This window comes from Bison bison, unplaced genomic scaffold (assembly GCF_000754665.1).
Source record: "Bison bison bison isolate TAMUID 2011002044 unplaced genomic scaffold, Bison_UMD1.0 scf7180017864249, whole genome shotgun sequence".
Classification (NCBI taxonomy): Eukaryota; Metazoa; Chordata; class Mammalia; order Artiodactyla; family Bovidae; genus Bison; species Bison bison.
The window spans coordinates 174,699-186,970 of NW_011494821.1; the positions used below are offsets into that span (position 1 = coordinate 174,699).

General features: G+C 44.5%; 2 protein-coding genes across 3 annotated transcripts in view; one reads left to right on the top strand and one right to left on the bottom strand.

Annotated features, from left to right (window-relative positions):
- EIF5A (eukaryotic translation initiation factor 5A) overlaps nt 1–598 on the bottom strand; it is a 4,572-nt gene extending 3,974 nt beyond the window's left edge. The window contains exon 1 of one of the 2 annotated variants that reach the window (XM_010847337.1): nt 500–598. The gene's annotated coding sequence lies outside the window, so the exon portion shown is untranslated. Of the gene's footprint in view, nt 1–84; nt 330–499 lie in introns of those variants that run through there. The other variant, XM_010847336.1, reaches the window with a different exon arrangement.
- YBX2 (Y box binding protein 2) overlaps nt 1–12,272 on the top strand; it is a 25,802-nt gene that overhangs the window by 479 nt on the left and 13,051 nt on the right. The gene's annotated exons all lie outside the window — the stretch shown is intronic.

A 12,272-nucleotide genomic window follows, 5' to 3' on the forward strand; every position in this document is an offset into this window, starting at 1 on the left:
CCCCTCCCCGCCCCTCGCGCAGTTCCATCTCCACTCCCAGGCCCAAGTCAAGGTTCCGCGCACGCGCGCGCTGCCCGCTCTCACCTCGCGCGAACGCACTGACTCGACCCCGTCCGCTCGCCGCGAGCCCAACCGCTGCCTCCGAGCCCACTGCCGCTGCCGCCGCCGCCGCCGCCGCCGCCTCTACCGCCGCCGCCGCTGCTGCACACGGGTCTTAGTACGCAGGCGCCGACTCCCCACTGACCAACCAAGCAGCCCTGTGACAGCCGCGCAAGCGTGCTATCTATCTCCTCCGCCCTCCACCCCCGCACTGCGCAAGCGCACAGATACTCCCTGCTCTCCACCCTCCCTCCCACCTACCCATCCAATGACGCGCATACGTGAACCCGCCCCTCACAAATCCTAAGTTCGTCCCACCAGTAGGCAACGCGCAGGCGCATCCGGTTTTTTAATCCCTTCTACCTCCTCTGCCCTCCCCGTGTTAGACCACCAGCCCTACCGGACAATCCTTGCGCCTGCGCGATAAAGAGTCCTACACTCCACACCCTCTGAAGGAAACGCCCCGTCCTCAAGGCGCATGCGTGTTGGGAATGCTGAACGCCCCTTCCACCTCAGACGTCGTCTGTACGCCAGGCGTTGAAAAGACCACGCCACTGTATCGCTGGTCTTGTCTAGAACGCATGCGTCTTAGGAAACGCCCCACCTCGACTTTAGCTGGACTTGAAAGACTCACACGTTTCAGAAAACTTGTACTGTGGGGTGGGCCCCTTGTCGCAAAACCCATCCCTCTCCCCCTACTCCCCCGTTCCAGACATGCGCGAGAGAGCTCTTTCCGCTTCACTCTTCCCCGCGCGCTAGTGTGGTCGAGTTACCACCCATCTCAGCTTCACTTCTCTAAAACTGTGCGCCTCTACTCTGCCATAGAGTTTCACCCGGAAAGATAGAGCGGCCCCGTCCCAGCCACCATCTTGTTAAAATTCTTAGACCGTATTGGTCCCTTTGGCTTCCATAGAGGCAATTCTCCTGAATCCTGGAATAAGATTTACATGGCATTTCTCTTTTCCCTTAGCTGTCCTTTGCGGTCTCCAAACAATTGTCTACGAGCACCCTAAGAAAATGGAGAAAGAAATGGTAACCCACTCCAGTATTGTTGCCTGGAGAATTCCATGGACAGAGGAGCCTGGCAGGCTATAGTCCATGGGGTCGCAAAGAGTCGGACACGACTGAGCGACTCTCACACGCACGCACACACCCTTAGAAAAGAATTCTCTATAAAGTGTGGTATATCGAATTCCACTGATGTTCCCTTTCATAAGAGGTGACCATGAAACCAGAAACTCGCAATGAATTTCTCTGGTCTTCGTTCTAGGGAAGAAAGCTGCTGCTTTTCCCGAAAATTTGTAGTCGTCTACCTCTAGTTTCTAGGTTTTCAGCACTACCTTCGTGGCTACCTTGCTTGCTTCCGTAGACTGGTGGACAATATTGTGGAACAAGACAAGCAACTAAATAGCTGGGCTTGGAATCCAAAATCCTGAATCTGGTTCTTATTTAAGATGTGACACGGTAGATGTGCACTACGAACACTGCTGCTGCTGCTGCGTCGCTTCAGTCGTGTCCGACTCTGTGCGACCCCACAAACGGCAGCCCACCAGGCTCCCCCGTCCCTGGGATTCTCCAGACAAGAACAACTGGAGTGAGTTGCCATTTCCTTCTCCAATGCATGAAAGTGAAGTCGCTCAGTCGTGTCTCTTAGCGACCCCATGGACTGCAGCCCACCAGGCTCCTCTGTCCATGCGATTTTCCAGGCAAGAGTACTGGAGTGGGGTGCCATTGCCTTCTCCACTACGAACACTAGCTTGAATTAATACATTTACGTAGCACATTGTACTATCACCCCCAAATCCTCCCACTCAATTTTCTGAAATTTCTGCCGTTTCCTTTGGGGAAAAAAAACAAATTTCCTGGAGGCATTGTTTAAAAGTCCAATTCCTGCTCTTCTCAAAGATGTCCATATGACCCAAGAATTCCACTCCTAGGTATATTACCCCCAAATTAAGAACAGGTACTCAAATCATTGCAGGAAAGTACTTAGCGCTATTCAGTAGTAGTAAAAAGGTGGAAACAACGCAAATATCCGTCAACAGATGAATGAATAAACAAACTGTGGTGCATACATGTAATAGAATATTAATCACACAAAAGAATGAAGTATAAATGTATGCTATAACCACATGAATTTTGAAGATGTTAACAAGTAAAAGAAGCCAAACAAAAGCATCACATATGATTCCACTGATGTGAGATATGCAGAATAGGTAAATTCAAAGAAACAAAAAGCAGACTGGTGGTCAGTAACTGCTTAATGGTCATGGGGTTTTAGAATGATGAAGTGCTTTGGAATTAGATAGAGGTGGTGGTTGTACAACCCGTGAATTTGAATGCAGTGAACACCACTGAGCTGTTTATTTAAAAATGTGAATTCACCTCAGTTTTAAAACTCTTGTACACAGATGTTCATAATAGCCAAAAAGTAGAAACTACTCAAAGTCCATTAACTGATGAAGGAATGAATAAAATATGGTATGTCCATACAATGAAATATTATTCAACAATAAAAAAGAATGAAGGACTTCCATGGCAATACAATGGATAAGAATCCACTTGCGAATGCATGGGACACAGGTTTGTTCTTGGTCCAGGAAGATTCCACATACTGAGGAGCAAATAAAGCCTGTACACCTCAACTACTGAGCCTGCCTGCTGCAACTACTGAAGTCCACTTGCCTAGAGCCTGTGCTCCACAGGAAGCAGCCAATGCAAAGAGAAGCTCACAGGCCACCATGAAGAGTAGCCCCTGCTCACCACAACTAGAGAAAGCCTGTGTGCAACAACGAAGACCCAGAGTAATCAAAAATAAAATAATTTTTTTTTTAAAGAGAGGGAAAAAGAAAAGGAATGATGTACTGGGTACACACTACACCATGGCATAACTATGAAACATATGCTAAATAAAAGTCACAAAAGACCACATACAGTAATGTATTATTCCGTTTACATGAAATGTCCAGAATAGGCAAATCCATAGAGACAAAATTTGATAGACTGTGGTTGCCTGGTGCCTAGGGGGAAATGAAGACATGGAGAGAGATTACTAATGACTATAAGGAAAGGAGCAGAGGGTGTCTTTTGGTGTGATGAAAACGTTCTAAAATTGAAGTGATCCTTGCCCTCCAGATATTGAAAAAAATTGAATTGTACATTTTAAATAATTAAATTGTATGGTATGTGAATTACATCTTGATAAAGCTGTTACTTTAAAAATGTATTGTTCAGGGGCTTCCCTGGTGGCTTAGTGGTTAAGAACATGCCTGCCAATATAGGAGACATGGGTTTGATCCCTGGTCCAGGAAGATCCCACATGCTGTGGGACAGCTAAGCCGGGGCACCACAACTACTGAGCCAGTGTGCTGCAATTACTGAAGCCTCCCCGCTCTAGAGCCTGTGCTCCACCATAAGGGAGGATACTGCAATAAGCCCACACACCACAGCAAAAAATAGTCCCCGCTCACTGCAACTAGAGAAAGCCCCAGGAGCAATGAAGACCCAACACCACCAAAAATAAATACTTGAAATAAATATACAAAATTATTTTTTAAAAATAAAAATGTACTGTTGGGAATTCCCTGGCTATTCAGGTTTGATCCCTGGTCAGGAAACTAAGATTCCCACAAGCTGCATAGGGTGGCCAAAAAAAATGTAATATCATCTTTGTTCTTAATTGGTTTACTTCTCTGAGACGTTGGTGAAGAGTCCTAGATGACCTAAGTCACAAGCTCCATGATTTTAAAGGGGGCTGAGTGATGACAGCTCTCAAGAATTCCCATTCAAAATAGAAGGGGCACAAATAATTTTTATGGAAGGCTAAGACATACACACTCAGAGAAAGAGAAGGGCAGAATATTGCACAGTATTGTAGAGTGATGAGACAATCTGTATCTGGGAGACCACACTGGCATTGCATCTATGGAATTACCACAGCCCAGGGTACAGTCCTCTGCTTTGTAAGCCCCAGAATTTTATTTTGCCAATCAAGTCACTTCTTTAGGGAGCACTTTCCTGACCTACCAGACTAAGCCAACTTCCTGTGTTATATATTCACAGAGCAAACATTATAGCATTTACCCCAGATTGTTGGTTCCCACAAATCCATTTATTTGTGTGATTACTTTATTAATGCCTGGTCTTCTCCATTAGAATATAACATATATAAGGACAGGGGTCTGGCTGATTTTGTTTACCATTGTGCCCCCAGCTCCTAGAACTGTGCCTGGCAAATATTTGGTACATTGTAAATTTAACATTGAGTGAAGGTATACCTGACTGAAACCAAGTGGACTCACAAAAAATTGACAAAGAAACGGCATATCAACTTCTTTCTAAATGAATTGAATTGGTCAAGGACAACAGAACATCTGTGTTGGCTGATCCATCTGTTCATCCTCTCTGTAAGAAAATATAAGTGGAAAGAAAAAACCTAGTCAAGGAATCTTGAAATCAAAGTAAAGGAATTAACTGCATTTACTTCATGACAGCTCGAAGACCATAGTGCTTTTGTCTTCAGTGTAGAAGAGGCCTACCTGTCTCACCTTTGGAAAGAATCCTGGAACAGTAATAATCTAGGATTGAAACTGCCCTGAAAATTATTAGACAATCTTTCTGGCCTTTTTTTTTTTCCTGATTTGCACACTGAGTATTGTCTTCAGTCCACACAGAAGACAAGAACTGATTTTGAGAACTGATTCAAAATACAGTTGGTCAGATTCTATCTTGTCTTAATGACATTCACATTCCTTTCCCACTGTCTTATGATTACACCCACTAACCGAGTTTAGAATTCAAATATTCTTGAAAAACTCTCCAGTTACCCTTATATAGACTTTTTTTTTTTTTTTGCCTCACTACATGGCTTGTGGAATTTTAGTTCCCTACCAGGGATTGAACCCAGGGTCCTCGGCAGTGAGAGGGCAGAGTCCTAACCACTTGACTGCAAAGGAATTCCTTCTATAGACTTTCATTGGCTTTGGAGGATGTCTTGGCAATTAATTGCATTCATTATTCCCTCATTCCTTTCTCAGAGGGTAACAGTTTAGAGAGTACCCACATTTTGCTGAGAAAGAAGTTTGTCGAATGAGTCTAAATCTGTTGTGGTAGACATTTTTGGTAGGCTTTTTTAAAGTTCTATTTCGAAATAATTTTAGGTTTACGAAGAGCTGCAAGTATAGTACAAAGAGTATTTTAAAGAATGTCAATGAAGAGTTGTAAATGGGAACCAATGGTGTGGTGAAGATTGATTATATAGGCATGTGTCTTTAGTCACCAAGTCGTGGCCAATTCTTTTGCAACACCATGGACTGTAGCCCACCGGGCTCCTCCGTCCCTGGAATTTTCCCAGCAAGAATACTGGAGTGGGTTGCTGTTTCCTTCTCCAGGGGATCTTCCTGATCCAAGGATTGAATCCATGTCTCCCGCACTGGCAGGTGGATTCTTTACCACTGGGCCAGCAGGGAAACTATTATATAGGTATATGAGAACCAACTGTGCACATCTCCTACTAACTCTTGAGTTCAATAAAATCTTATTAGTAACTTAAAGTTGGCACCACAGAAGTATTTATACCATGGAAGTTGGCAGATATTGCAAATCAGGGTCCCTTTACCCTGAGCTGGCTGTTAAACATTTAGCAGCACACCACACATAAGGAAAATATAGGGAAGGCAGCTCTGATGTATTCAAATAGTGTTAGATCAAGATAGTCCAGCAACGGTGTAAGAGGTGGGTTGAAAGGGTGAGAGACTGGAGGTAATAAGGCCCTTGGAAAGTTGTCATGTAGTTCAGATCACAAGCAATGAGAGTTTGGATTAGGAATTCCTGGGGTAAGAAGTGTTTAAATAATTGGACTTTGAAAAATGGGTGGAATTTGGGGGAAAGGTAGAAATAAAGGAAAAGTGCATTCCAAACAATGGGAACAGTGAGAGCAAGAGTGTGGAGGAAGACATGCAGGGTGAAGAGAGAGAGTTGTGTCAGTGGTTGGGCATGGAGGGCAGAGATGGTAAATGAAAGGTAGATGGGGAAGGGAAACCTGGACAAGATCATGGAGTCTTGCATCTGTACAAAAGAGCACACTCTTTTTTGGTATGTATTGGAGAGACAGTGCCAGTCACTGATGCCGCTGTGCTCTAGGAAACTCGTCTCAGCCATGGGTGACAGAAGATCAAGATGAAAAGGCAGTACACACAGAATTTTTAGGGCAATGAAACTACTTTGTATGATACTACTGTGGTAGATACAATCATAAATTCACCCAAACTCACAGAATTTATGACACCAAGAGTGAACCTAGTGGAAATTATGGACTTGGTGATAATGATGTATCAATGTAGGTTCTTCAATCACGACAAGTGTGCCTCTCTAATGGGAGATATTGATAATGTGGGAGGCGATGCATGTGTATATGTGAAATCTCTATACCTGCCTCTCAGTTTTGATGTGAACCTTATAACTGCTCTGAAAAATTAAAGTTACTATGTTTGAGGGGAAACAATGGAGCTGGACTGGAAGCAAGGGACCAGTGAAGGGCCTCTGGCAGTAGCCCAAGCGGACAAGAATAAAGGTCTGGATCAAGGCATTGGTGGTGAGGCTGAGAGGAAAAGATGAGCACCAGAGACCTTTTGGAGATCTAATAGATGGAATTTGGTGGATAGTTGAATGAGGAAGATGAGGTCAAAAGGTTGGTCAAAGAGGTCTTCAATCTGTGTATTTGGAGGACATAATGCATTAATCAAGTCATTCCTAAGGATAAATGTAGTAAAACAGGAATGGGGAAATCCACTAAAGGTTCTTGGATTCTAAGATTCTTGGGGAGAATTCTTGCTCAGAGCCAGATGGTGCACGCTCATTAGTCTCACAGCAAAGCTAGGCTTAGAAAGGTGGGTAGGACTGGGGTTGATGACAAACCTTTTTTTTTTCAATATTTATTTATCTATTTGGCTGCCCTGGGTCTCAGTTGTGACATATGAGATCTTTGGTCTTTAATTGTGGCACATGGGAGCTATTTCCCTGTCCAGGGATCAAACCCAGGCCCCCTGTAGTGGGAATTCGAAGTCTTAGCCACTGGAGCACCATGCAAGTCCCAAAATCAGCTATGCCTTGTAACACATTTCCTTTACCTGGAAGGAAAAGGTCTCCAGTTGTATCAAGAGGAATGGTTTTACATGGTTAAAAAGACTGTTAAGTTTCCTTTATTATAAAAATACAAATCTATTGCGGAAAAAATTTTGGAAACTATAGAAAAGAATAAGAAAAAAACTAACCCCAAACCCAACACCAGAGGCAACTGCTATGAATCATGTATTCCATCATCCTTTGTTTTATGCCCTTTAAAAAATACATCTCAGGTCCTAGTGAACAGATTCTGTGTTGCATGTGAAGATAAATTGTCGGCTGATGGAAGGAATTTCCAGATGCAAAGAAAAGCCAGGCCAGAACTGGCGGGGGAGTGGTGGGGGTTTTCTGTGGTACAAATGTTTCACAGTGAGAATTTATCCTTATCAGAGGACCTTGGCAGGGACTATTGTCCCTTCTACCTTCAAGGGTTGCATGAAAGTCATACACACCAAATGAAGCTTTGGATGTGTGCTAAGTCACTTCAGTTGTGTCCAACTCTGTGTGACCCCATGGACTGTAGCCTGCCAGGCTCCTCTGTCCATGGGGTTCTCCAGGCAAGAATATTGGAGTAGGTTGCCATTTCCTTTTCCAGGGAATCTTCCCAACCCAGGATCCAACTGCATCTCTTATGTCTTCTACATTGGCAGGTGGATTCTTTACCACTAGTACCATCTGGAATGACAAATGAAGCTTGAGGATGAGCAAATGGGTAATGCTACTGTGAGGGTGTGTGGTGGGGGGTCCTTGGACCCACTTTTGTAGCACTCAGCTGCTGGGATCAGAGCAGAAACCTTGACTGCATTTGCTCACTCATCCATTCATTCAGTTAACATTTACTGAGTCCATTAATGAGCTTCCCTGGTGGCTCAGATGGTAAAGTGTCTGCCCACAATGCGGGAGACCCGGGTTTGATCCCTGGGTTGGGAAGATCTCCTGGAGAAGGAAATGGCAACCCACTCCAGTATTCTTGCCTGGAGAATCCCACGGACGGAGGAGCATGGTAGGCTACAGTCCATGGGGTCGCAAAGAGTCAGACATGACTGAACGACTTCACGAGAGCATTAAGTGCCAGATACTCCTGATACAAGGGTAGTGAGTTTAGCAGTGTGGTCCCTGCCCCATAGTTTGGAGGAGGAGATTAACAGATACATAACCTTGGCTCAGTTCAGTATCAGTGACTGATGGGTTTATGAGTGGCAGTTGGTATGAGATAAGAAGAGCACTCTGAGAAGATGCCTAAGGGATATTTTGTGATTTTTGACCTTGCTTCTTTGGAAGCTAAGAGGGTGGAGATGGAGAAGAATGAAACTGGAGTGGTTCTGGGCCTGAAAGAAAAGCCCAGAAATTCTCCCCACCCTTCTTTCCCAGAGGTCTTGCAGAACCCAGGTGCTAGGGAGAGAAGTCAGAAAGTTTCTTAAAAACTGGACCAAGGGAGTAGGGAATCAGGCTGGAGATGGAATAGGGACCCAGCTCATAGAGGAAGGAAACTCAGTGAGATGATCACAAATGATTCTAGAGCATTAGCTGTGATCATTCATTTGCTCAGTCATTCACTCTCCAGGTGGAAACTGAGGCCCACTTTGTGGCCAGAGTGAAGCAGTAGCCAGGCAGCTGCAGAGCAGAGCAGTGCTGCCGATGGCAGGGCACATGGGGGCTGAGAGAGTACCAAGATGGGAACAAACCTAGTCTGGAAGCCTGGCAGTTCTTTTGGTGGGGAGACACTGGAGCTAAGGAGAAAGACTGGAGAAAGATTGATCTTCAACAGGGTGAGGGAGGGCCTGGGAGCTCAGGAGAGGGAAAAAAGCAAAATTGACTGCGTGTGAGCCCTTCTTGAAGGATTTAGACCCAAGAAAATAATACCTCAAGGTTGGGGGGTGGGAGGAAGAGGGGTGGAATGAATCGGGAGATTGGGATTGACGTAAATACACTACTACGTATTTTATCTTCTTGGGCTCCGAAGTCACTGCAGATGGTGACCGCAGGCATGAAATTAAAAGACGCTTGCTCCCTGGAAAGAAAGTTAGAAACCTAGACAGCATATTAAAAAGCAGAAACACCACTTTGCCAACAAAGGTCAGTACAGTCAAAGCGATGGTTTTTCCAGTAGTCACATATGGTTGTGAGAGTTGGACCATAAAGAAGGCTGAGCACCAAAGAATTGATGCTAGAGAAGACTCTTGAGTTCCTTGGGCAGCAAGAAGATCAAACTAGTCAATCCTAAAGGAAATCAACCCTGAATATTCATTGGAAGGACTGATGCTGAAGCTGAAGCTCTAGTACTTTGGCCAACTGAAACAAAGAGCTAACTCACTGGAAAAGACCCTGATGCTGGGAAAGAATGAGGGCAGGAGGAAAAAGGGGCGACAGACATGAATTTGAGGAAACTCCAGGAGATACTGTAGGACAGGGAAGCCTGGTGTGCTGCAGTACATGGGGTTTCAAAGAGTCGGACACAACTTAACAACTGAACAACAACGAGAACCTACTATATAGCACAGGGAATGTTACTCAGTGCTCTGTGGTGACCTGAATGGGAAGGAAATCCAAAAGAGATGGGATATATGTGTATGTATAGCTGATTCACTTTGCTCGACAAGCAGAAACTAACATGACATTGTAAAGTAACTATACTCCAATAAAAATTAATTTAGGAACTTGCCTGGTTGTCCAGTGGTTAAGAATTTACCTTCCAATGCAGGGGACATAGGCTCTATCCCTGATTGGGAAGCTAAGATCCCACATACCTTGCAGCCAAAAAACCCAAACACGTAAAACAGAAACAGTATTGTAACAAATTCAACAAACACTTTAAAAGTGGTCCACATTAAAAAAAAAAAGATTAGGAGACCAAGGACTTCCAGGTGGTCTAATGGTTAATACTCCATGTTTCCACTGCTGGGGGGTGTGGGTTCAATCCCTGGTTGGAGAACTAAGATCCCAGACCAAAAAGAAAAAAAAAGATTAAGAGACCACCTGAGAGAGGATTAAAGCAATCCAGGCGTGCACACACACCCATATCTTACCCTTGAACCACTGCCATAAAAACTCTTCATTAATTCCTCCTGGGGTCTGGATACACAATTTTGAGAGGCATGAGTCTAGTGTGCCTCTCTTTGCCTGGTAAAGCAATAAAGCAATTCTTTTCTATTTCACCCAAAACTCTTGTCTGTCTCTGAGACTCGATTCGGCGCTGGTACATAGAAGTTGTTTTCAGCACCACTTTGGTCCAGTCACTTAGCTTCTCTGAGACCAGCTCCTCACCTGTGAGTTTAGGGAGCTCAACACTTACTTCATAGGGAGCTCAGCCTGACCTGTGCCTGTAATTCCTATCCATGCGCAGGGCTCCAAATGCCTGACTTCAGCCCCAACTTTCTCCTGAGCCGCAGACCCATCCCTCTAAATGCCTGCTTGAGCTCTCTTCTTGGAAGTTTCAAAGAAGCTCCAAACCAAACTCCTGACTATGTTCCTCTTCCAGGGTTTTTCATGGAAATAAATAGCATCATCATCCACCGACATTCAAGCTAAAAACCTAGATTCCTGGATTCCTTTTCTCTCACTCCCGCGTCCAGTCCACCACCAAACCCTGCAGACACTATTTTCAAAACATACTTCAAACTGGTCACTTCTCTCCATCCTCATTCATCCACGCCATATCACCTCTGCCTCCCTCCAATTTTTTTCCCCCAAAGCAACCAGCCAAGTGGTATTTTTTAAACATAAATCAAGTAAGGGAGGTTGTATGTGCCTGGGGACAGAGGGTATATGAGAAATCTCTGTGTTGTCTCTTTAATTTTGCTGTAAACCTAACATTGTTTATATATATAGGCTTCCCTGATGTCCCAGTAGTAAAAGAATCCCCTTATGATGCAGGAGATGTGGGTTAGATCCCTGGGTCAGGAAGATCCCCCAGAGAAGGAAATGGCAACCATTCCAGTATTCTTGCCTTGAAAATCCCATGGGCAGAGGAGCCTGGCGGGCTATAGTTCAAGGGGTCGAATAGAGTCAGACATAACTGAGCTACTGAGCACACAAATATATGTATATATAATTACATATTTATTTATTTTTGGTCACACTGCTAAGCATGTGGAATTTTTAGTTCTGCATCCCCTGCATGGGAAGTCCCTAAAACTGCTTTGAAAGAAACCATTTATCGGGGATTTCCCTGGTGGTCTTCAGTAGTTAGGACTCCATGCTTTAACTGCTGAGGGTATGGGTTCAATCCTGGTCAGGTAACTAAGATCCCACAAGCCAGGAGGAGCAGCCTCCCCAAAAAATGCTTATTAAAAAAATAAAACAGACCATATCACTCACTTCCCCTTTTAAAACCCTTCAAAGACTTCCTATCATTCTTAGGATAAAATCCAGATTCCAAAGCTTTGGCTGGTCTGGCCCTGCTTATGTCATTCTTCTTGTTCGTATTTTCTTCCAGTCTTTTCTGCCTCAGGGCCTTTGCACTAATTTTTTTCATGTGCCTGGAGCTCTCTTCCCTAATCCCAACATTTGGTTGCCTTCTTCTCATCCTTCAGGTCACAGCATAAACTTCGACACACCTCCTAGCAGTGTCTTCCTGAGAGCCTAATTCTAGATTATTCCCCTAAATCCTCCTCTCCTCCATCACATCAGTCTGTGCATTTCCTTCATGGCTTTTATTATATCTGTTATTATCATGTATCTCTGTTGACATTACCTCCTTTACTAGACTGTAAGTTGTGTGAGGGCAGGGAGGATCTTGTTGTTCAGTCGCTCAGTCATATCCAACTCTTTTTGACCCCGTGGACTACAGCCTGCCAGGTTTCCCTGTCCTTCACTGTCTCCCAGGGTTTGCTCAAACTCATGTTCATCAAGTTGGTGATGCCATCCAACCATCTCATCCTCTGTCGTTCCCTTCTCCTCCTGCCCTCATTCTTTCCCAGCATCAGGGTCTTTTCCAATGAGTCAGCTCTTTGCATCAGGTGGCGAAAGTACTGGAGCTTTAGCTGCAGCATCAGTCTTTCCAATTCACCACTATTTCCTCAGCACTTTTTTTTTGCCACACCTCAAGGCAC